At 43.6% G+C, this 21,231-nt stretch overlaps 2 protein-coding genes, 5 non-coding genes and 6 pseudogenes across 7 annotated transcripts in view; 2 read left to right on the top strand and 11 right to left on the bottom strand.

The window, feature by feature from the left end:
- The window catches only part of LOC125715120 (uncharacterized), a 1,180,389-nt gene that overhangs the window by 21,277 nt on the left and 1,137,881 nt on the right, over window positions 1–21,231 (top strand). The window lies entirely within an intron of this gene.
- Window positions 1–21,231, top strand: part of LOC125715114 (uncharacterized) — a 935,270-nt gene that overhangs the window by 23,045 nt on the left and 890,994 nt on the right. The window lies entirely within an intron of this gene.
- LOC125731584 (5S ribosomal RNA) lies at window positions 3,854–3,971 on the bottom strand (annotated as a pseudogene).
- Window positions 5,043–5,161, bottom strand: LOC125731597 (5S ribosomal RNA; annotated as a pseudogene).
- On the bottom strand, window positions 6,235–6,352 carry LOC125730898 (5S ribosomal RNA). Its single transcript, XR_007391190.1, has one exon. It is a non-coding gene; the product is annotated as a 5S ribosomal RNA (ribosomal RNA).
- On the bottom strand, window positions 7,409–7,516 carry LOC125732128 (5S ribosomal RNA; annotated as a pseudogene).
- On the bottom strand, window positions 8,588–8,706 carry LOC125731691 (5S ribosomal RNA; annotated as a pseudogene).
- On the bottom strand, window positions 9,780–9,897 carry LOC125730719 (5S ribosomal RNA). The gene has a single exon (XR_007391011.1). It is a non-coding gene; the product is annotated as a 5S ribosomal RNA (ribosomal RNA).
- On the bottom strand, window positions 10,969–11,087 carry LOC125731866 (5S ribosomal RNA; annotated as a pseudogene).
- On the bottom strand, window positions 12,160–12,277 carry LOC125731702 (5S ribosomal RNA; annotated as a pseudogene).
- LOC125730718 (5S ribosomal RNA) lies at window positions 13,349–13,466 on the bottom strand. Its single transcript, XR_007391010.1, has one exon. It is a non-coding gene; the product is annotated as a 5S ribosomal RNA (ribosomal RNA).
- LOC125730725 (5S ribosomal RNA) lies at window positions 14,538–14,656 on the bottom strand. The gene has a single exon (XR_007391017.1). It is a non-coding gene; the product is annotated as a 5S ribosomal RNA (ribosomal RNA).
- On the bottom strand, window positions 15,736–15,854 carry LOC125735186 (5S ribosomal RNA). The gene has a single exon (XR_007394485.1). It is a non-coding gene; the product is annotated as a 5S ribosomal RNA (ribosomal RNA).

Here is a 21,231-nt window from a genome sequence, read left to right as displayed (position 1 = left end):
TATTCTAAATATGGATTTCTGCATTGCTAGTGTATATGGACCAAATGTTGACAACCCCTCCTTTTTCATGCTTTCTTCACTTCACTTTCTGATCACTCGGACACCACTCTCATTATAGGAGAAGACTTCAACTTGGTATTGAACCCAGAAATAGACAGGCTCAGCACGGCAGTGAACCAAAGGAATTGGCTATCTGTAGATATTCTTAAACAATACATGAATGATTTTGGTCTTTATGATGCCTGGCGTTCACATCACCCCACTTCCAGGGATTACACCTTCTTTTCACCAGTACACCACTCACATTCTCGCTTAGATTATTTTTAATTAGCAGTTCCATGGTGAGGCACATCACAGAAACTCAGATACACTCTATCCTTATCAGTGATCACTCACCGGTGTCTATATATTTGGTTAAGGACAGATTCACACCACTGAGCAGGAACTGGAGACTCAATACATCTTGATCTTTAAGTAAAGATTTTTTTAATTATTTCAAAAATGAATGGGCAACATATTTGGATAACAATGATCTAGCAGAAGTCTCACCATGTGATATCTGGGAAGCAGGAAAGGCAGTAATGAGAGGAAAAATAATATCTTATTGCTCACATAAAAAAAAGAAAAAACACCTTTAGCAGAATTAGAACAGAAAATTAAATCATTACAAACAACTTATGGGGTGGGGTGGGGGTGGAGTATGTTCTGTTCTGTTCCATTTTGTTCTTTGTTATATACAAAAAAATCTCTAATAAAAATTTGGTCACAAAAAGAAACAGCTTATGCTTCCTCACCGCAAGAGCATATAATTAGCAACTTGAGGAAACTCAAATTGGAATTTAATGGAAAACTTTGAACAAGGTAATAAATCTTGAAGATTCCTGGCTAACCAGTTAAAACTAAATACATAAAAATCAACAATTTGTTCTATTAAAGACTCGAGGGGGATTATAACTCATGATCCCCAACAAATTAATAAATCTTTTACAGAATTTTATGAAGCTTTATACTCATCACAGAATAATATATCTGATGCTGACATCAACAAATTTCTTAGCAATAAAAATCTGCCAGAGCTAGATGCTGAACAGATTACTGTTTTAGACTCTCCTCTATCAGTATCTGAATTCAATGAAGCCGTACAGCATCTTCCAAATAATAAAGTCCCAGGTCCCGATGGTTTCCCAGCAGAATTCTACAAAGTATTTTGGCCAACGCTAGCATCCGTTTTTATCAGAATGGTTACTCAAATTCAGAATGATCACTCGCTATCTCCAAACATGAACTATTAGCCTGCTTCTGAAACCTGGTAAAGACCCAACGCTGACATCGAGCTACCGCCCAATCTTACTCATAGACGTAGATCTTAAAATAATTTGCCAAAGTCCTTGCCAAAAGATTAGAGAAAGTTAGTCCATTTCTTACACATCCTGACCAAACAGGTTTTTATCAAGGGTAGACACTCAGCCAATAATACACGTAGACTATTGAATGTTATAGACTACTGCTCCATTAACAAATTAGAAACCACGGTTATATCTCTAGATGCAGAGAAAGCATTTGACAAAGTAAATTGGAAATTTCTATTAATCCAGTCATAACCTGGATTAAAACACTATACAGCTCTCCAAATGCACGTATTAGGACAAATGAACTAATGACTAATGACTTCCGTTTGTAGAGGGGCACCAGGCAGGGCTGCCCGCTCTCTCCCTCGCTTTTTGTTATCTTCATTGAGCCACTAGCAGCGGCGATTAGACAAAATTTACATATTAAAGGAATTCAAACCGAAAAAATAGACCATAAGATAAGCCTTTATGCAGATGACGTATTACTCTTTCTTAGGAGCTCACCAGCCTCTCTTTTTAAGACAATATCACTTATAGATAAGTTCTCATCTATATCAGACTACTCCGTCAACTGGAGCAGACCAACAGTTCTGCCTTTGAATTGTAATTTCCAAAACACAACTGCTACTCTGTTGCAGTCAGGTAACCTCAGATACTTAGGCATACATTTTTCCACCAGGCTCTCAGACTTGGTACAGATGAATGACATTCCAGTATTAAAAATGGTAGAAGATGATTTCATGCAATGGAAAATTCTACCTATATCACTCATGGGTAGAATTGCCACCATTAAAATGAAGATCCTGCCTAAAATCAATTACTTGTTCTCAATGATCCCTGATAAACCCTCTATTGCTTGGTTTATATCACTAGACTCAAGCATCTCATCATTTTTATGGAAGAATAAACCATTGCGAATAAGATTAAAAACCCTACAAAAAGCTAAAGGTAATGGTGGTCTAGAACTACCCAATTTCTATCACTACTTCTTAGCCAACAGATTGCAGTATGTATCAAATTGGATTAAATCAAGCCCAGTAGACAGTCCATGGCTGGACTTAGAACAAGCAATCCGTGGAGAAGTAAAAATCTCTGATCTGCCCTTTATAAGTCCTAGCATTAAGCGTTATAACTGTTTTAAAAGCCTTAGGATTAACACCTCATTGACAGCCTGGTGGGAATTTTTTAAAATAATCAGGTCTGCACTTACCCCTGTAATCTAACACCCATTTGGAACAATCCAGATATTTGCCAAAAAAAGAAAGCATTGAACTTTCTGTAATGGTTCTGTGGGAGCTCTCATTGGCTGTTGTGGGAGGTGCATCATGGGAACAGGGATTATGCTGGAGTTTTGCTCATTATGTGTGCATGTTCTGGGCTTGCAGGTAAGAGCAAGCTGCACATGTTCTTTGTGTTGTGTTGTGTTGTATGAGCAAGCTGATGATGGATGTCCAGACTCACCATGGAGGTAACAGGTATGGCAAATGATAACTCGGTGAGTCTGGCCTCTATCATCATGCTTGCTCACAGGTTTATGCTTGTGTGTATCCTAGTCTCTAGGGGACGCACTGGTAACAGGTTGGCCTTTTTAAAGGCAGGTAAAAACAAACAATAAACTGGGCTGGTTCAAAGAGCATAACTTGTGTGTGAGTGTGTCATTAGCGGCTATCTCTTTCAAGAGAAATTCATTGTTGGGAATACAAGATAGACAGGCGTGTATGAGACTTTCAGGGGATTCCCCTTCTCCCTCTGCCATCAGCCGAGTAAGTAAATCCACCTGACGCTGATAATTTTCTCCGACTTGAGCAATCTCAATTAACACTCTATGAAAGCAGCAACAAGCATAATCATCCCTATCGCTTTTTTTATCAATAGCATGCAACAACAGTGAACTAACTTTTTCTAAAAAAACATTTAACATAAACCGCCGTAAGGGTCTGCCGATACCGTTCCCCATCACAAGATGCTTTTGTTTTAGTCTAGGGCCTCCCAACGAGTCAGAAATTCTTCTTCCAGGATCTGCTTAAGCGTGGGGTTCTGTTCAAACAGATCTCGTTCCAGTCGATTGATTTCCAGCATGCCGTTGCGGGCTTCACGCAGATCGTACAGGATAGCTTCCACTGCCCCCTCCAACCTGCCGACGGCCGCTTGGATGCCCAGGGTCGATAGAACGTGGGTCAAGGCGGGTGTCAGCCGGTCGGTCCAGAGGTCACGCAACACAGAGTCAAAGTGTATGTAAAAGTAATTTCTGCCTGGAGGAAACAGACAAGGGTGTTGGGTGTGTTGAGGGTGGTATGGCCACAAGCGAGAGACTGGTGGAATAAAGGCACGAACAGCTTACAGCACCTAGAATTACCAGGCAGTATTTAGAGTAAAACGGTGTGTAAAAGCTGCCTTTATGAATGAGAGAAAAAAAATATATAAAACAGTAAAATGGAAGGGGAGTGATAGATTTAAATTAATCGTGAAGTGGAGCGCCCCCTGTATAAAGTAAAAGTGAGAAAAGCTTACAGCACCTGGTATCCCCAGGTGGTCTCCCATTCAAGTACTAACCAGACCCTACTCTGCTTAGCTTCCGAGATCGGACGAGATCGGGCGTGTTCAGGGTGGTATGGCGTAAGCGAGAGATGCTACCAAAAACAGACCTTTTGCATTACACGCTTCTATACATGCCAGTTAGCCCCATTGGGTCCTACTCCTGTTTTCTTTTTTTTTTCTGACTCGCACTGCAGCCCCACCATCCAATCGGCAGCGCCGGACCCAAACCAAACATTAACCAAACTACTCAGCCGGCAGCCTACCACAATTATTCCATTCTTTCCGCATCCGCACACTTCCTTCTCTTTAACTCCTTTTCACTACCGCACAGGTTAATCGCCGCACGTCCCCCGCCGCCAAACATTACTCCTTTGCCCACCGCATGCAGGCTTCTCTTAATGACCCTCTGTTATCAACTCTGCTAACAGCCACAAAATCTCCGCCGCACGAAGCCCACTGGTAGCTGCTGAATCACATGCTTCCCCAAAACGTCGCGCTGTCAGAACACTGGGAGTTACACACACCAACAAGTCCATACTGCAGGCTGCAGCCAGAACAATTTTCTACATTGAAACATCGACGGCCTCTTCTCTCTAAAAATTCACCAGACCGCTTCTACCACCAGCAAAGAAGTTTCCATCCCTAATTCCTCTGTGATTCCCACTAACCTAAACATTAATCTGGCATTGAAGGGTGTGAATTACCCCAGCCAAGCTGCTCTTTTAAATACAGCTTTTAGCAAGTTTTGAAAGGAGGAGAAGAGCAGACCTTGCTATGCCAATAATAACGAGTCTTCTGTGGTGAAGTGGTTTTTGCATAGAAAACAAAGCGGTGAGTTCAAGAGGAATTATATCAGTACTTTGTTTAAAACTGTGTGTAAAAAGCTGTCTCTTTATCATTAACAATAAGTTGTAAAACGTGAATGGGGAGTGACAGTCTTCAAGTTTGTGAGAAGATCGCGCCCTGGTGGAATAAAGGCACGAACAGCTTACAGCACCTAGAATTACCAGGCAGTATTTAGAGTAAAACGGTGTGTAAAAGCTGCCTTTATGAATGAGAGAAAAAAAATATATAAAATAGTAAAATGGAAGGGGAGTGATAGATTTAAATTAATCGTGAAGTGGAGCGCCCCCTGTATAAAGTAAAAGTGAGAAAATCTTACAGCACCTGGCATTCCCAGGAGGACTCACATCCAAGTACTAACCAGACCCTACCCTGCTTAGCTTCCGAGATCAGACGAGAACGGGCGTCTTCAGGGTGGTATGGCCGTAAGCGAGCGACGCTACCAAAAACAGCCATTTTGCAATACACGCGTCTATACATGCCAGTTAGCCCCATTGGGTCCTACTCCTGTTTTTTTTTTTTTTTATCTGACTCGCACTGCAGCACCACCATCCAATCAGCAGCGCCGGACCCACACCAAACATTCATGAAACTACTCAGCCGGCAGCCTACCACAATTATTCCATTCTTTCCGCATCCGCACACTTCCTTCTCTTTAACTCCTTTTCACTACCGCACATGTTAATCGCCGCACGTGCCCCGCCGGCAAACATTACTCCTTTGCCCACCGCATGCAGGCTTCTCTTAATGACCCTCTGTTATCAACTCCGCTAACAGCCACAAAATCTCCGCCGCACGAAGCCCACTGGTAGCTGCTGAATCACATGCTTCCCCAAAACGTCGCGCTGTCAGAACACTGGGAGCTACACACACCAATAAGTCCATACTGCAGGCTGCAGCCAGGACAATTTTCTACATTCAAACATCGACGGCCTCTTCTCTCTAAAAATTCACCAGACCGCTTCTACCACCAGCAAAGAAGTTTCCATCCCTAATTCCTCTGTGATTCCCACTAACCTAAACATTAAGCTGGCATTGAAGGGTGTGAATTACCCCGGCCAACCTGATCTTTTAAATACAGCTTTTAGCGAGTTTTGAAAGGAGGAGAAGAGCAGACCTTGCTATGCCAATAATATCGAGTCTTCTGTGGTGAAGTGGTTTTTGCATAGAAAACAAAGCGGTGAGTTGAAGAGGAATTATATCAGTACTTTGTTTAAAACTGTGTGTAAAAAGCTGTCTCTTTATCATTAACAATAAGTAGTAAAACGTGAATGGGGAGTGACAGTCTTCAAGTTTGTGAGAAGATCGCTCACTGGTGGAATAAAGGCACGAACAGCTTAAAGCACCTAGAATTACCAGGCAGTATTTAGAGTAAAACGGTGTGTAAAAGCTGCCTTTATGAATGAGAGATTAAAAATATATAAAACAGTAAAATGGAAAGGGAGTGATAGATTTAAATTAATCATGAAGTGGAGCGCCCCCTGTATAAAGTAAAAGTGAGAAAAGCTTACAGCACCTGGTATTCCCAGGAGGTCTCCCATTCAAGTACTAACCAGACCCTACTCTGCTTAGCTTCCGAGATCAGACGAGATCGGGCGTGTTCAGGGTGGTATGGCGTAAGCGAGAGATGCTACCAAAAACAGCCCTTTTGCATTACACGCTTCTATACATGCCAGTTAGCCCCATTGGGTCCTTCTCCTGTTTTCTTTTTTTTTTCTGACTCGCACTGCAGCCCCACCATCCAATCGGCAGCGCCGGACCCAAACCAAACATTAACCAAACTACTCAGCCGGCAGCCTACCACAATTATTCCATTCTTTCCGCATCCGCACACTTCCTTCTCTTTAACTCCTTTTCACTACCGCACAGGTTAATCGCCGCACGTCCCCCACCGGCAAACATTACTCCTTTGCCTACCGCATGCAGGCTTCTCTTAATGACCCTCTGTTATCAACTCCGCTAACAGCCACAAAATCTCCGCCGCATGAAGCCCACTGGTAGCTTCCCCAAAACGTCGCGCTGTCAGAACACTGGGAGCTACACACACCAATAAGTCCATACTGCAGGTTGCAGCCAGAACAATTTTCTACATTGAAACATCGACGGCCTCTTCTCTCTAAAAATTCACCAGACCGCTTCTACCACCAGCAAAGAAGTTTCCATCCCTAATTCCTCTGTGATTCCCACTAACCTAAACATTAATCTGGCATTGAAGGGTGTGAATTACCCCGGCCAAGCTGCTCTTTTAAATACAGCTTTTAGCAAGTTTTGAAAGGAGGAGAAGAGCAGACCTTGCTATGCCAATAATAACGAGTCTTCTGTGGTGAAGTGGTTTTTGCATAGAAAACAAAGCGGTGAGTTCAAGAGGAATTATATCAGTACTTTGTTTAAAACTGTGTGTAAAAAGCTGTCTCTTTATCATTAACAATAAGTTGTAAAACGTGAATGGGGAGTGACAGTCTTCAAGTTTGTGAGAAGATCGCGCCCTGGTGGAATAAAGGCACGAACAGCTTACAGCACCTAGAATTACCAGGCAGTATTTAGAGTAAAACGGTGTGTAAAAGCTGCCTTTATGAATGAGAGAAAAAAAATATATAAAACAGTAAAATGGAAAGGGAGTGATAGATTTAAATTAATCGTGAAGTGGAGCGCCCCCTGTATAAAGTAAAAGTGAGAAAAGCTTACAGCACCTGATATTCCCAGGAGGTCTCCCATCCAAGTACTAAACAGACCCTAACCTGCTTAGCTTCCGAGATCGGGCGTGTTCAGGGTGGTATGGCGTAAGCGAGAGATGCTACCAAAAACAGCCCTTTTGCATTACACGCTTCTATACATGCCAGTTAGCCCCATTGGGTCCTTCTCCTGTTTTCTTTTTTTTTTCTGACTCGCACTGCAGCCCCACCATCCAATCGGCAGCGCCGGACCCAAACCAAACATTAACCAAACTACTCAGCCGGCAGCCTACCACAATTATTCCATTCTTTCCGCATCCGCACACTTCCTTCTCTTTAACTCCTTTTCACTACCGCACAGGTTAATCGCCGCACGTCCCCCACCGGCAAACATTACTCCTTTGCCTACCGCATGCAGGCTTCTCTTAATGACCCTCTGTTATCAACTCCGCTAACAGCCACAAAATCTCCGCCGCATGAAGCCCACTGGTAGCTGCTGAATCACATGCTTCCCCAAAACGTCGCGCTGTCAGAACACTGGGAGCTACACACACCAATAAGTCCATACTGCAGGTTGCAGCCAGAACAATTTTCTACATTCAAACATCGACGGCCTCTTCTCTCTAAAAATTCACCAGACCGCTTCTACCACCAGCAAAGAAGTTTCCATCCCTAATTCCTCTGTGATTCCCACTAACCTAAACATTAATCTGGCATTGAAGGGTGTGAATTACCCCGGCCAAGCTGCTCTTTTAAATACAGCTTTTAGCAAGTTTTGAAAGGAGGAGAAGAGCAGACCTTGCAATGCCAATAATAACGAGTCTTCTGTGGTGAAGTGGTTTTTGCATAGAAAACAAAGCGGTGAGTTCAAGAGGAATTATATCAGTACTTTGTTTAAAACTGTGTGTAAAAAGCTGTCTCTTTATCATTAACAATAAGTTGTAAAACGTGAATGGGGAGTGACAGTCTTCAAGTTTGTGAGAAGATCGCGCCCTGGTGGAATAAAGGCACGAACAGCTTACAGCACCTAGAATTACCAGGCAGTATTTAGAGTAAAACGGTGTGTAAAAGCTGCCTTTATGAATGAGAGAAAAAAAATATATAAAATAGTAAAATGGAAGGGGAGTGATAGATTTAAATTAATCGTGAAGTGGAGCGCCCCCTGTATAAAGTAAAAGTGAGAAAATCTTACAGCACCTGGCATTCCCAGAAGGACTCACATCCAAGTACTAACCAGACCCTACCCTGCTTAGCTTCCGAGATCAGACGAGAACGGGCGTCTTCAGGGTGGTATGGCCGTAAGCGAGAGACGCTACCAAAAACAGCCATTTTGCAATACACGCGTCTATACATGCCAGTTAGCCCCATTGGGTCCTACTCCTGTTTTTTTTTTTTTTTATCTGACTCGCACTGCAGCACCACCATCCAATCAGCAGCGCCGGACCCACACCAAACATTCATGAAACTACTCAGCCGGCAGCCTACCACAATTATTCCATTCTTTCCGCATCCGCACACTTCCTTCTCTTTAACTCCTTTTCACTACCGCACAGGTTAATCGCCGCACGTCCCCCGCCGCCAAACATTACTCCTTTGCCCACCGCATGCAGGCTTGTCTTAATGACCCTCTGTTATCAACTCCGCTAACAGCCACAAAATCTCCGCCGCACGAAGCCCACTGGTAGCTGCTGAATCACATGCTTCCCCAAAACGTCGCGCTGTCAGAACACTGGGAGCTAAACGCACCAATAAGTCCATACTGCAGGCTGCAGCCAGGACAATTTTCTACATTCAAACATCGACGGCCTCTTCTCTCTAAAAATTCACCAGACCGCTTCTACCACCAGCAAAGAAGTTTCCATCCCTAATTCCTCTGTGATTCCCACTAACCTAAACATTAAGCTGGCATTGAAGGGTGTGAATTACCCCGGCCAACCTGATCTTTTAAATACAGCTTTTAGCGGGTTTTGAAAGGAGGAGAAGAGCAGACCTTGTTATGCCAATAATATCGAGTCTTCTGTGGTGAAGTGGTTTTTGCATAGAAAACAAAGCGGTGAGTTGAAGAGGAATTATATCAGTACTTTGTTTAAAACTGTGTGTAAAAAGCTGTCTCTTTATCATTAACAATAAGTTGTAAAACGTGAATGGGGAGTGACAGTCTTCAAGTTTGTGAGAAGATCGCGCCCTGGTGGAATAAAGGCACGAACAGCTTACAGCACCTAGAATTACCAGGCAGTATTTAGAGTAAAACGGTCTGTAAAAGCTGCCTTTATGAATGAGAGAAAAAAAATATATAAAACAGTAAAATGGAAAGGGAGTGATAGATTTAAATTAATCGTGAAGTGGAGCGCCCCCTGTATAAAGTAAAAGTGAGAAAAGCTTACAGCACCTGGTATTCCCAGGAGGTCTCCCATTCAAGTACTAACCAGACCCTACTCTGCTTAGCTTCCGAGATCGGACGAGATCGGGCGTGTTCAGGGTGGTATGGCGTAAGCGAGAGATGCTACCAAAAACAGCCCTTTTGCATTACACGCTTCTATACATGCCAGTTAGCCCCATTGGGTCCTACTCCTGTTTTCTTTTTTTTTTCTGACTCGCACTGCAGCCCCACCATCCAATCGGCAGCGCCGGACCCAAACCAAACATTAACCAAACTACTCAGCCGGCAGCCTACCACAATTATTCCATTCTTTCCGCATCCGCACACTTCCTTCTCTTTAACTCCTTTTCACTACCGCACAGGTTAATCGCCGCACGTCCCCCACCGGCAAATATTACTCCTTTGCCTACCGCATGCAGGCTTCTCTTAATGACCCTCTGTTATCAACTCCGCTAACAGCCACAAAATCTCCGCCGCATGAAGCCCACTGGTAGCTGCTGAATCACATGCTTCCCCAAAACGTCGCGCTGTCAGAACACTGGGAGCTACACACACCAATAAGTCCATACTGCAGGTTGCAGCCAGAACAATTTTCTACATTGAAACATCGACGGCCTCTTCTCTCTAAAAATTCACCAGACCGCTTCTACCACCAGCAAAGAAGTATCCATCCCTAATTCCTCTGTGATTCCCACTAACCTAAACATTAAGCTGGCATTGAAGGGTGTGAATTACCCCGGCCAACCTGATCTTTTAAATACAGCTTTTAGCGAGTTTTGAAAGGAGGAGAAGAGCAGACCTTGCTATGCCAATAATATCGAGTCTTCTGTGGTCAAGTGGTTTTTGCATAGAAAACAAAGCGGTGAGTTGAAGAGGAATTATATCAGTACTTTGTTTAAAACTGTGTGTAAAAAGCTGTCTCTTTATCATTAACAATAAGTTGTAAAACGTGAATGGGGAGTGACAGTCTTCAAGTTTGTGAGAAGATCGCTCACTGGTGGAATAAAGGCACGAACAGCTTACAGCACCTAGAATTACCAGGCAGTATTTAGAGTAAAACGGTGTGTAAAAGCTGCCTTTATGAATGAGAGAAAAAAAATATATAAAATAGTAAAATGGAAGGGGAGTGATAGATTTAAATTAATCGTGAAGTGGAGCGCCCCCTGTATAAAGTAAAAGTGAGAAAATCTTACAGCACCTGGCATTCCCAGGAGGACTCACATCCAAGTACTAACCAGACCCTACCCTGCTTAGCTTCCGAGATCAGACGAGAACGGGCGTCTTCAGCGTGGTATGGCCGTAAGCGAGAGACGCTACCAAAAACAGCCATTTTGCAATACACGCGTCTATACATGCCAGTTAGCCCCATTGGGTCCTACTCCTGTTTTTTTTTTTTTTATCTGACTCGCACTGCAGCACCACCATCCAATCAGCAGCGCCGGACCCACACCAAACATTCATGAAACTACTCAGCCGGCAGCCTACCACAATTATTCCATTCTTTCCGCATCCGCACACTTCCTTCTCTTTAACTCCTTTTCACTACCGCACAGGTTAATCGCCGCACGTCCCCCGCCGCCAAACATTACTCCTTTGCCCACCGCATGCAGGCTTCTCTTAATGACCCTCTGTTATCAACTCCGCTAACAGCCACAAAATCTCCGCCGCACGAAGCCCACTGGTAGCTGCTGAATCACATGCTTCCCCAAAACGTCGCGCTGTCAGAACACTGGGAGCTAAACGCACCAATAAGTCCATACTGCAGGCTGCAGCCAGGACAATTTTCTACATTCAAACATCGACGGCCTCTTCTCTCTAAAAATTCACCAGACCGCTTCTACCACCAGCAAAGAAGTTTCCATCCCTAATAACTCTGTGATTCCCACTAACCTAAGCATTAAGCTGGCATTGAAGGGTGTGAATTACCCCGGCCAACTTGATCTTTTAAATACAGCTTTTAGCGAGTTTTGAAAGGAGGAGAAGAGCAGACCTTGCAATGCCAATAATATCGAGTCTTCTGTGGTGAAGTGGTTTTTGCATAGAAAACAAAGCGGTGAGTTGAAGAGGAATTATATCAGTACTTTGTTTAAAACTGTGTGTAAAAAGCTGTCTCTTTATTATTAACAATAAGTAGTAAAACGTGAATGGGGAGTGACAGTCTTCAAGTTTGTGAGAAGATCGCGCCCTGGTGGAATAAAGGCACGAACAGCTTACAGCACCTAGAATTACCAGGCAGTATTTAGAGTAAAACGGTGTGTAAAAGCTGCCTTTATGAATGAGAGAAAAAAAATATATAAAACAGTAAAATGGAAAGGGAGTGATAGATTTAAATTAATCGTGAAGTGGAGCGCCCCCTGTATAAAGTAAAAGTGAGAAAAGCTTACAGCACCTGGTATTCCCAGGAGGTCTCCCATTCAAGTACTAACCAGACCCTACTCTGCTTAGCTTCCAAGATCGGACGAGATCGGGCGTGTTCAGGGTGGTAGGGCGTAAGCGAGAGATGCTACCAAAAACAGCCCTTTTGCATTACACGCTTCTATACATGCCAGTTAGCCCCATTGGGTCCTACTCCTGTTTTCTTTTTTTTTTCTGACTCGCACTGCAGCCCCACCATCCAATCGGCAGCGCCGGACCCAAACCAAACATTAACCAAACTACTCAGCCGGCAGCCTACCGCAATTATTCCATTCTTTCCGCATCCGCACACTTCCTTCTCTTTAACTCCTTTTCACTACCGCACAGGTTAATCGCCGCACGTCCCCCGCCGCCGAACATTACTCCTTTGCCCACCGCATGCAGGCTTCTCTTAATGACCCTCTGTTATCAACTCCGCTAACAGCCACAAAATCTCCGCCGCACGAAGCCCACTGGTAGCTGCTGAATCACATGCTTCCCCAAAACGTCGCGCTGTCAGAACACTGGGAGCTACACGCACCAATAAGTCCATACTGCAGGCTGCAGCCAGGACAATTTTCTACATTCAAACATCGACGGCCTCTTCTCTCTAAAAATTCACCAGACCGCTTCTACCACCAGCAAAGAAGTTTCCATCCCTAATAACTCTGTGATTCCCACTAACCTAAGCATTAAGCTGGCATTGAAGGGTGTGAATTACCCCGGCCAACCTGATCTTTTAAATACAGCTTTTAGCGAGTTTTGAAAGGAGGAGAAGAGCAGACCTTGCAATGCCAATAATATCGAGTCTTCTGTGGTGAAGTGGTTTTTGCATAGAAAACAAAGCGGTGAGTTGAAGAGGAATTATATCAGTACTTTGTTTAAAACTGTGTGTAAAAAGCTGTCTCTTTATCATTAACAATAAGTAGTAAAACGTGAATGGGGAGTGACAGTGTTCAAGTTTGTGAGAAGATCGCTCACTGGTGGAATAAAGGCACGAACAGCTTACAGCACCTAGAATTACCAGGCAGTATTTAGAGTAAAACGGTGTGTAAAAGCTGCCTTTATGAATGAGAGAAAAAAAATATATAAAACAGTAAAATGGAAAGGGAGTGATAGATTTAAATTAATCGTGAAGTGGAGCGCCCCCTGTATAAAGTAAAAGTGAGAAAAGCTTACAGCACCTGGTATTCCCAGGAGGTCTCCCATTCAAGTACTAACCAGACCCTACTCTGCTTAGCTTCCGAGATCGGACGAGATCGGGCGTGTTCAGGGTGGTATGGCGTAAGCGAGAGATGCTACCAAAAACAGCCCTTTTGCATTACACGCTTCTATACATGCCAGTTAGCCCCATTGGGTCCTACTCCTGTTTTCTTTTTTTTTTCTGACTCGCACTGCAGCCCCACCATCCAATCGGCAGCGCCGGACCCAAACCAAACATTAACCAAACTACTCAGCCGGCAGCCTACCACAATTATTCCATTCTTTCCGCATCCGCACACTTCCTTCTCTTTAACTCCTTTTCACTACCGCACAGGTTAATCGCCGCACGTCCCCCGCCGCCAAACATTACTCCTTTGCCCACCGCATGCAGGCTTCTCTTAATGACCCTCTGTTATCAACTCCGCTAACAGCCACAAAATCTCCGCCGCACGAAGCCCACTGGTAGCTGCTGAATCACATGCTTCCCCAAAACGTCGCGCTGTCAGAACACTGGGAGTTACACACACCAACAAGTCCATACTGCAGGCTGCAGCCAGAACAATTTTCTACATTCAAACATCGACGGCCTCTTCTCTCTAAAAATTCACCAGACCACTTCTACCAACAGCAAAGAAGTTTCCATCCCTAATTCCTCTGTGATTCCCACTAACCTAAACATTAAGCTGGCATTGAAGGGTGTGAATTACTCCGGCCAACCTGCTCTTTTAAATACAGCTTTTAGCGAGTTTTGAAAGGAGGAGAAGAGCAGACCTTGCTATGCCAATAATATCGAGTCTTCTGTGGTGAAGTGGTTTTTGCATAGAAAACAAAGCGGTGAGTTGAAGAGGAATTATATCCTTACTTTGTTTAAAACTGTGTGTAATAAGCTGTCTCTTTATCATTAACAATAAGTTGTAAAACGTGAATGGGGAGTGACAGTCTTCAAGTTTGTGAGAAGATCGCTCACTGGTGGAATTAAGGCACGAACAGCTTACAGCACCTAGAATTACCAGGCAGTATTTAGAGTAAAGCGGTGTGTAAAAGCTGCCTTTATGAATGAGAGAAAAAAAAAATATAAAACAGTAAAATGGAAAGGGAGGGATAGATTTAAATTAATCGTGAAGTGGAGCGCCCCCTGTATAAAGTAAAAGTGAGAAAAGCTTACCGCACCTGGTATTCCCAGGTGGTGTCCCATTCAAGTACTAACCAGACCCTACTCTGCTTAGCTACCGAGATCAGACGAGATCGGGCGTGTTCAGGGTGGTATGGCCGTAAGCGAGAGACGCTACCAAAAACAGCCCTTTTGCATTACACGCGTCTATACATGCCAGTTAGTCCCATTGGATCCTACTCCTGGTTTTTTTTTTTTTTATCTGACTCACACTGCAGCACCACCATCCAATCGGCAGCGCCGGACCCACACCAAACATTCACCAAACTACTCATCCGGCATCCTACCACAATTATTCCATTCTTTCCGCATCCGCACACTTCCTTCTCTTTAAGTCCTTTTCACTACCGCACAGGTTAATCGCCGCACGTCCCCCGCCGGCAAACATTACTCCTTTGCCTACCTCATGCAGGCTTCTCTTAACGACCCTCTGTTATCAACTCCACTAACAGCCACAAAATCTCTGCCGCACGAAGCCCACTGGTAGCTGCTGAATCACATACTTCCCCAAAACGTCGCGCTGTCAGAACACTGGGAGCTACACACACCAACAAGTCCATACTGCAGGCTGCAGCCAGAACAATTTTCTACATTCAAACATCGACGGCCTCTTCTCTCTAAAAATTCACCAGACCGCTTCTACCACCAGCAAAGAAGTTTCCATCCCTAATTCCTATGTGATTCCCACTAACCTAAACATTAATCTGGCATTGAAGGATGTGAATTACCCCGGCCAACCTGCTCTTTTAAATACAGCTTTTAGCAAGTTTTGAAAGGAGGAGAAGAGCAGACCTTGCTATGCCAATAATATCGAGTCTTCTGTGGCGAAGTGGTTTTTGCATAGAAAACAAAGCGGTCAGTTGAAGAGGAATTATATCAGTACTTTGTTTAAAACTGTGCGTAAAAAGCTGTCTCTTTATCATTAACAATAAGTTGTAAAACGTGAATGGGGAGTGACAGTCTTCAAGTTTGTGAGAAGATCGCGCACTGGTGGAATAAAGGCACGAACAGCTTACAGCACCTAGAATTACCAGGCAGTATTTAGAGTAAAACGGTTTCTAAAAGCTGCCTTTATGAAAGAGAGGAAAAAAATGTATATATATAAAATAGTAAAAGGGAAGGGGAGTGATAGATTTAAATTAATCGTGAAGTGGAGCGCCCCCTGTATAAAGTAAAAGTGAGAAAAGCTTACAGCACCTGGTATTCCCAGGAGGTCTCCCATCCAAGTACTAACCAGACCCTACCCTGCTTGGCTTCCGAGATCAGACGAGATTGGGCGTGTTCAGGGTGGTATGGCCGTAAGCGAGAGACACTATCAAAAACAGCCCTTTTGCATTACACGCATCTATACATGCCAGTTAGTCCCATTGGATCCTACTCCTGTTTTTTTTTTTTTTTTTATCTGACTCACACTGCAGCACCACCATCCAATCGGCAGTGCCGGACCCACACCAAACATTCACCAAACTACTCAGCCGGCAGCCTACCACAATTATTCCATTCTTTCCGCATCCGCACACTTCCTTCTCTTTAAGTCCTTTTCACTACCGCACAGGTTAATCGCCGCACGTCCCCCGCCGGCAAACATTACTCCTTTGCCCACCGCATGCAGGCTTCTCTTAACGACCCTCTGTTATCAACTCCGCTAACAGCCACAAAATCTCCGCTGCACGAAGCCCACTGGTAGCTGCTGAATCACATCCTTCCCCAAAACGTCGCGCTGTCAGAACACTGGGAGTTACACACACCAACAAGTCCATACTGCAGGCTGCAGCCAGAACAATTTTCTACATTCAAACATCGACGGCCTCTTCTCTCTAAAAATTCACCAGACCGCTTCTACCACCAGCAAAGAAGTTTCCATCCCTAATTCCTCTGTGATTCCCACTAACCTTGTTGGGGAAAGCGCCCGGCGTTTCCACCCCAACTCCACATTTACGAGACACACACTTTATAGTTTTTACTTGCAAGGGTACCCACACTCTCTGCAATGCAAACTACAGCAGAATGTGTTACAAAGGGTGGTTCCCCTTGACTCCTTTATTTATAGTCAGTGGGAGGCGCAAGAGTCATGCAGAATAGGGAGGTGAGAGAAAGTTCTGGTTTTGCTAAGGTGGGAATGCTATTATTAATATAATCTAAAGTATGAGGCTAGGGGAAAACAAAATAATGTATATACATATTTACATTCATTGCTGATCATACAGGAGTGATAACAAAATGATTAATAACAGTTTCTTCAACCTAACAGTCCCTCCTGTTTATCATGACAGTATGATCAGAAACATCAATATTGTACAAGTTGCAAAAGCATTTCCAGTACAACCGTCATTTAGATCACATCATCATCATCCTAACTGTGGAGTACAGAAAACCATCAGGAGTCGTCCCTCCTGTTTATCATAGAAAAACATCTAATTCCATTACTTCAGGTCCGAGCCCTGCACGGGTGCTTTCGGCTCAGCCGTCATTATGAATTACATGTCTTCTTCATCGCTATCGCTGGAAACAGGCTCTGTCTCCATATTCTGAGTAAGGGAGAGAAACATTGTACTGTGTGTCCGAAAAGCAGCATTAAGAGCTTGATTAATAAACATTTTCAAACATGGTATAACAGTTATAAAACAACAGAAAAACAAAATAAAAAACAAAACAAATGGTAGGCACATTTTCATCAGTATGGACCACCATGTTCCTGTAACAAACCAGTCCAGCCAGGAGGACTGCGGTTGACTGTCCATGGTCATCACTTTTTGTAAGTCACATTTTTTGCTGTTACAGTGTCATGTACATATCGATACCAGTAGTTCTTCATGAACGGGTGTGAGTGGTCAGCAGGCAACGGGCGCAGATGGAAGTTGTCATGGATCCATCGCCGTAGGTGCTGCAATGGAGCTAGTGGGAGCAAGGACAACCATACAAGTCCAACAACAAGAATGACCCCTAGAGTCACCTTACCACATCCCCACCCCGTCAGAGCCATCCTAATAGAGTGCAGCTCAGTTGTTTTCTTCACCGGGTTGAGACAGCAGCACCCTATTGGTTACTGTGCCTTTGTAGCGGACTTCCACTGCTACTCTGTCGCTGAGGCCTCTGATAAGGGCTTGATGGGTTTACAGTGACTTTTGTGTATCCAGGAAGGTCGTTCTGCTATTTTCACAGCTGTTGGTGTTGTGAGGAGGACTTGATAAGGACCGTCCCACCGGGGTGTGCTCCACTCCTTCCGCAACAGGACCTTGACCAGGATCCAATCTCCTGGCTGCAAGTTATCCTGTTGGTTAGAAACAGAATTTACTGGCAGACTACTGGGGCTATGTTTTTGTTGTGATGATAGCAACTTTCGCATCCAATTAGCCAATGTATTTTCTCTGTCCGCTTTCCCTATATCACTCATTTCGGTTGCTAGGGGAAACGGCCTTCCGTACACTATCTCAAAAGGTGTTAATCCTGCAGGAATGGGAGTTATTCTCATCCACAATTTTACTAGAGACAAACATTCTGGCCACGGCCTTTTTGTCTCTTCCATTGTTTTTCTGAGCCTTGTTTTAATAGTGCCGTTAGTTCTCTCCACTAAGCCTGCACTCTGAGGGTGATAAGCACAATGATTCTTAAGCGTAAAACCTAATGCTTGTGAACAAAGGGACATGGTCTGATTTACAAAATGAGTCCCATTGTCTGATCTTATAATATGAGGTATGCCATAAGTAGGGAAATAATGGCCTACCAAACATTTTGCAACAGTCATTGCATCACAGTGCTTTACAGGGTATATTTCTACCCACTTAGAAAAGGTGTCTATAATGACTAGACAGTACTTCTTCCCTTGTGACCAAGATAATTCAATAAAATCCATATGTACAACTTGAAACGGGTACTCAGCTACAGGGAACTGGCCACGTTTTGGTCTCATGTTACCCTGTGCATTATGTTTACAGCAAATTAAGCATGTTCTACAAAATTGCTTTGCATAATCAGAAAAATTTATAGCGTAAAAGTATTGCTGGATAATATGTACCATCCCTCCTGTTGAGACATGAGTATTTCCATGGCTCACTAAGGCAGCTGTTTTGTATAAGTTTTTTGGTAGGATAGGCTTGTCATTCATATAGTAAACTTTCCCTTGCTGTATTGCTCCTCTCTTGATCCAACTCTGTATTTCTGTTTTAGGAGCATGAATCTGTGCATCACACAGCACATCACTATCTATGAAAAGAATGTCTGCCACTGATAAGGTGGGCTGTTTCAGTGCCGCTTCTTTGGCAGTTTTATCTGCAAAGTTGTTTCCTTTAGCTATTGTGGAAGCATCGGTTTGGTGTGCTTTACATTTGCACAGTGCAAGGCGAGTCGGTAATAGTACAACATCTAATAATCTAAGTAGTAAGTTTGTGTGAGTTAGAGACGTTCCCTGCGATGTTTTAAAACCTCTATTTTTCCACACTCTTGCATGGTGATGAACAGCTCCAAACACATATTGACTATCAGTGTATATAGTAAGTGACTTATTTTTGAATAGCTCGCATGCCCTAATTACAGTATAGAGTTCAGCCGCTTGTGCTGAACAAGCAGGTGGGAGTGCATTGGCCTCTAACACTTCAGTAGATGTAACTACAGCATACCCGACCTTATTTTTTTCCATATCATTTTTTGATGCTGATCCATCTACATAAACAACCATTGAATCTGATATTGGGGTCTGTAAAATATCTGCTCTGGGTTTTGTTTGCTCTTCCACAACTGCTTTGCACGAATGTGGTTCTCCATCTTCCGTTGTCGGAAGAAGGGTGCTAGGGTTAAGAGGACCACATCGCTGTATAGTAATGTTTGACTGTGAAAGCAGGAGTGAGACTAAGGTCAGATGTCTAGCATGTGTGAGGAACGGAAGCGGTGTCTGCAGTAAAACTAATGAAACTGAATGTGGCACCTTCAAGGTGAGTGGGTGACACAACACTAATTCTGCTGATAATTTTACTGCTTCTGCAGCAGCTGCACATGCTTGCAAACATTGTGGAAAACCAGCTGCTACTGCATCTAATCGTTTAGAATAGAATGCTAGTGGTCTTTCCTTTGTCCCGAACGGCTGTGTTAATACCGCTTTCATATAACCTTGATTAGCATCAACACATAAGGTAAATGGTTGTTGATAATCTGGTAAGGCAAGTATCACATTTGTTTGTAGCATAATTTTTAAGTTTGTGAATGCCAATTCTCCTTCTTTTGTCCACTGAATTTTATCTTTTAAGGCCATGTCTTTCCCATAAATTAAGGTTTGCAGAGGTTGAACGAGTGCGGCATAATCAGGTAGCCATTCTCTGCAATAATTACAAAGTCCTAAGAAGGACATCATTTGCTGTTTAGTCTTTGGCTTTGGTGCCTCTTGTATTGCCTGTTTTCTAGTTTCTAACAACGATCGACCTTGTTGGGAGAGTTTATGTCCAAGATATATAACTTCCTCCCTGCAATATTGTAATTTTTGTTTTGATGCTTTATGTCCTGTATCATATAAATGCTGTAACACCAACAGTGTGGCTTCCTTACAATGCTGTTTTGTATCTGAAGCAATTAATATATCATCTACATACAGTAGCACTTGACTATGGGATGGTATTTTACAGGTACTCATAGAGTATCTAAGGGCCATGGTATATACATGTGGACTTTCTGAAAACCCTTGAGGGAGTCTAGTATATGTGTATTTTTTTCCCTTATAGGTGAAACCAAATAAATGTTGAGAATCAGGGTGCAATGGTACTGAGAAAAATGCATTACTGAGATCAACTACTGAGAAGTAACTTTTATCAGGGGTTAATGAGTTGAGCAATAAGTGTGGGTTGGGCACGTCTGGTGCTCCGGTTCCTTGCACAACATAGGCTTCCTCATTTATAATTGCTTTCATGCCAGTGTTTGTGGCAACTACACTAATGCCCATCTGTACCATAAGGTCATGGCCTAACAGATTGACAGGGCAAGAAGGGCTTATTAACACTTGTGCTTGACATTCAATCCCAGTTTCCTTATCTTTTACTGCAACTGGGTTTGTTAGCTGATGACTGTCTGTTTGGCCTCCTGCTGTTTTTATATTTATGACAGATGAGGAGTATGTGACTTCAGGAGGACTGGAGGTTAGGACAGTCCTACAGGCTCCAGTATCACACAGGCATTCGTATACTTTGCCATTTATGATTAATTTCCGACTTGGCAAAGTTCCCCACTGCCTTTCTGCTAATAGCTGACATACTGCTTGCAAATCTATTTCCTCATCCAGGAGGTCTTGTAAGGTAACCTCCGTTTCTTCCCTTAAAATGACCTCTGTTTCACCTCGGATAGTGTCGGCAACAGGGGTCTCCGAGGAGGGTCATTGGTCATTTTCGGTGGAGTTTGGATTAAATGGTCGCTTCCCTGACCTGCAGTCCCTGCTTAAGTGTCCAGGTTTCCCGCATGTCCAACACTCTGTTTCCTGAGAAAACCCTCCTGTTTGTTTATTTCTAAATCTTCCTCGGCCTCTAAATCTTCCTCTTCCTCTACCTCTGAATCCCCCGCGTCCCCGAGGGTTCGTTTGCACTAGCGCTACCACGTCAGAGGCGCTGAATATTGTATCTGTCTTTTGCTGTTTCTGCGCTTTCTGTGCGTGTTGGGCATATTCTAAGGCTTGTTGGACTGAGCCAGTATTCTGATGTACCCAAT

Source organism: Brienomyrus brachyistius, chromosome 2, assembly GCF_023856365.1.
Source record: "Brienomyrus brachyistius isolate T26 chromosome 2, BBRACH_0.4, whole genome shotgun sequence".
Classification (NCBI taxonomy): Eukaryota; Metazoa; Chordata; class Actinopteri; order Osteoglossiformes; family Mormyridae; genus Brienomyrus; species Brienomyrus brachyistius.
The sequence above is the reverse complement of the archived record's forward strand: the minus strand, read 5'-3'. Positions and strand labels throughout refer to the sequence as shown.